The sequence below is a fragment of the Panthera uncia genome (assembly GCF_023721935.1).
Source record: "Panthera uncia isolate 11264 chromosome B3 unlocalized genomic scaffold, Puncia_PCG_1.0 HiC_scaffold_1, whole genome shotgun sequence".
Taxonomy (NCBI): domain Eukaryota; kingdom Metazoa; phylum Chordata; class Mammalia; order Carnivora; family Felidae; genus Panthera; species Panthera uncia.
This window is the reverse complement of record NW_026057582.1, coordinates 43902607-43906835: the sequence shown is the minus strand read 5'-3', so window position 1 is coordinate 43906835 and position 4229 is coordinate 43902607.

Here is a 4229-nt window from a genome sequence, read left to right as displayed (position 1 = left end):
ACTGTATTTGGAGATAAGGTCTTTAAGGAGGTAATTAAGTTAAAATTAGGTCATTAAGGTGGGCCTTACTCCAATAAGAGTGGTATCCTTATAAGAGGAAATTTGGACAAAGACATATACAGAGGAAAGAACACGTGAGGACACAGGGAGGAGACAGCTATCTAGAAGTCAGGGACAGAGGCCTTTCAGAAGAAACCAACCCTGTAGACACCTGGATCTCAGACTTACAGCCTCTAAAATTGTGGGAAGATGAATCTGTTATTTGAGCCTCCCCATCCGGGAGAGCTGCCTCTCCTAGGGCTCTTGCCTTTGCATCATGGTCCTAAAATCTCTGTACCTGTATAAATCAGCCAACCTATTGTCTGAGGATTAATACTGGGCTTCTCCCTGATTTCAAACAGCACAGTGATCTGTACATAGAAGTTACTCCTTGATGTTTTTAATGATTTTATTAGACTGCTTTTTTTTTTTTTTTTTTTTAGGGAGAGAGAGAGTCAGGGAGAGGTGCAGAGGAAAGAGAGAGACAGAGAGAGAGAGAGAGAGAGACAGAGACAGAGACAGAGAGAGAGACAGAGAGAGAGAGAGAGAGAATCCCAAGCAGACTCCACACTCAGCCTGGAGCCAGATGCAGGGCTCCATCCCTCAACCCTGGGATCACCACATGAGCTAAAATCAAGAGTTGGACACTCAGCTGACTGAGCCATCCAGATGCCCCTAGATTGCATTTTACACTTATCTTGGAAGAGTTTGTAAAGGCTTCAGGTTGGGTACTAATGAGTCCTTTTTACTGCATGTATAGAAGTTATAAATTCCCTGGGCACACCTTGATCACAGCAAAATCCTTCTGTTAGTTTTAAGAAGCATTAAATTGGCACCGAAGGGGACATGTGAGTAAGGAGGTGAAGCCAAAAGCATGTCTGATCCCACCATTAGATGTAAGCCTGCTAAGTAGTGAGGCATGAGCTTTATCTATCTCTGAAATGACTCAAGATAACCAGAAAGAAAGGCAAGAGGGTGACTCATCCCTTGTCTCTATAACAACTCTTTTGGCTATCCCAGCAGCTAACCCCTTAAGGGAAGTGGTGCGTTGCTGGGCCACAGGCCTCATGACTCAAAGTCTTAAGACTTATGTGTTTACTCATTTTCTTAAAGAGACAAAGGCCATTCCTGTGGGTAACTCTTTTTTAATGTCCATTAGTTAGTCATTTACTATGGATGACCCATTCAAGTAAATTGGCTGCCAGATTCCCTCTTCAGAGAAAGGATTATATTTTCATAACTAATTCCTAGCCACACAGTGATTCATCCCCAACACACAGTGACTTCTCTGTGCAAGCCTAAAGACAAGAGAATCCCATATATAGGGAACCATCTGTGAAGGATGCTGTATTGGAGTGAGTCTTATAATCAAGGAGGAAGAGCTAGCAGGCCCTTGTGGCCAGGGTCAGGTAAGTGAGAGGGAGAGTGCTGGGAGGGACAGTCCAAGTTAAACTCTAAATTTGAATGTTTGCTTCCTCCAATTTCCTTCTTAGCAATACAGTTTTATATACATCACATATCCATTGTTCTTGGACATCATAGGATCCCTAGTAGCTCATATTATAAGTCTACTTGGGTTGCTTGACATAATTTCTAAGTTTATAAGAACGCTGAAACCCATCTTACATTTTTAAAATATTTATTTATTTATTCATTTATTTATTTTATTTTATTTTATTTTATTTTATTTTATTTTATGAGAGAGAGAGAGATAGAGTGCAAGCGGGGGAGGGGCAAGAGTGAGGGAGACACAGAATCCCAAGCAGGCTTCAGGCTCTGAGCTGTCAGCACAGAGCCCAATGCAGGGCTTTAAACCACGAACTGTGTGAACATGACCTGAGCTGAAGTCTGATGCTCAACTGACTGAGCCACCCAGGTGCCCCTAAAGGTTTTTTTTTTTAATGTTTATTTATTTATTTTTGAGAGAGAGAGTGAGAGCAGGGGAGGGGCAGAGAGACAGAGAGGGAGACAGACAATCCAAAGCAGGCTCAGAGCTGTCAGAGCAGAGCCAGATGTGGAACTAGAACTCACAAACCATAAGATCATGACCTGAGCCAAAGTCGGATGCTTAACCAACTGAGCCACCCAGGTTCCCCAAACTCATTTATTTTAAAAATTTAAAAATTATAGGGGTGCCTGGGTGGTTCAACCAGTTAAGCGTTTGACTCTTGATTTCAGTTCAGGTCATGATCTCACTGTCATGGGATCAAGCCCCGAGTTGGGCTCTGTGCTGAGTGGGGAGCCTGCCTCGGATTCTCTCTCTCTCCTCTGTCTCTGCCCCTCCCCAGCTATGCTCTCTCTCAAAAAATAATATAACATACAATTAAAATAAAATAAAATAAAATATTTAAAAATATCTTATTTTTGGAGTTATTTATAGATGTATATATATATGTATATATATATGTATATATATATATATATATATATATATATACATATATATACACACACTAAATATACCTGTATATCTGTATCTATATATTTTTTTGGTAAACTGTAATTTGGACTTTTCATTAATTTCCACCCTTCGATCCCATTGTATTCATGAGATTATACCACAATACCACATTTCCAATTTTCCATTTTGGTTTGCTGAGTGAAGTCATTACCCAAAACATAGAACATGTGTGATTGCATCACTAGTTTACATCATAACCACCAGCTGGCCAGTTCAAACCAGGCTTCCTTTGTCCCACCGAGGTTATTTATAAGCTCCCCATAGTCTTGTTCTTACAGGAGCAGCCTCTCCCCTGCTCAGTTCTTCTGCTAAAGAAAGTAGTGTGCCACCCCCGTCAGTGGCAGTATCTGCCCCATCCCTTGGGAAAGGTCCATTATCTCCTTGAGAGAACTCTCAGTGACACTAGGAGAACCTAGTGAGAACCCTAATGTCTGTCCCAGGAATCTGCTCTGGAAATCCCTGAAGAGCCAGCACAGCCTAGGATATATGCAGAAGGGGAAGGAATGGCTGCCTCCCAGGGGAGGACTGTTTCTTGTCTTGTCTTGGGCCTGATACAGCTTCTCTCAACGCTTTCTCAAAGACAGTCCATTCTTTCCTCCCTGGGGCTCCAACCCCGCAAGAGAGGCTGGGCAGAGATTGGTTCCAATATCCTCTTCATTCTTTAGCACAAAACCCCTTCCTTCTCTAGCCCAAAACCCAAAAGCTCCAAGATATAGGTCAAGCACATACAGAGGCTTTCTCATACATACTATTAGCCAGACACAATCCAGTATGAGACAGGAAAACCATTCCTTAGAATTAAAACATGAATCCACAGAGCAACTCTCCTCCTTTGTTCTCTCAGAGATCATTTCACCTTGTGGTCAATTCCATTTCTGAATGACCCCTTCCAACTTTAAAATCTACCAACTTGGGGCGCCTGGGTGGCTCAGTCGGTTAAGCATCCGACTTCAGCTCAGGTCACGATCTTGCGGTCCGTGGGTTCGAGCCCCGCGTCGGGCTCTGGGCTGATGGCTCAGAGCCTGGAGCCTGCTTCCGATTCTGTGTCTCCCTCTCTCTCTGCCCCTCCCCCGTTCATGCTGTGTCTCTCTCTGTCTCAAAAGTAAATAAACGTTAAAAAAAATAATTAAAAAAAAAATCTACCAACTTTTGGTGACATGTTCTTGGTAGTGTTTTTTTTTTTCTCCTTTCCACATCTCTCTCCTTCATGTCCTCCCCCTCCTCTTTCCCTCTGTTCCCTTCCTTCCTTCCTTCCTTCCTTCCTTCCATTCTTTAGTTCTTTCTGTTGTGTTCTTTGCCTCAATTTATTGAATGGCAAATATCCTATTTCCAGACACTTATTTCTCAGACCCTGATGTACTTTCCACTTGATCTATGTTGTGATCTTGGTCATATTGAATACTCTGTGCCTCAGGTTTCTCATCTTTAAAATGGAGATAAAAATTACCAGTAAAGAAATTGAATCAGCAATCAAAAAACTCCCAACAAACAAAAGTCCAGGACCAGATGGCTTCACAGGTGAATTCTACCAAACATTTAAAGAATAGTTAATACCTATTCTTCTCAAAGAAGAATATTCCAAAAAATAGAAAAGGAAGGAAAACTTCCAAATTCATACTATGAAGCTAGCATTACCCTGGTACCAAAATCAAATAAAGACATTACAAAAAAAAAAAAAAAAGAAAAAAAAAAAAAAAAGAAAAGAGAAAGAAAGAAAGAAAGAGAAAAA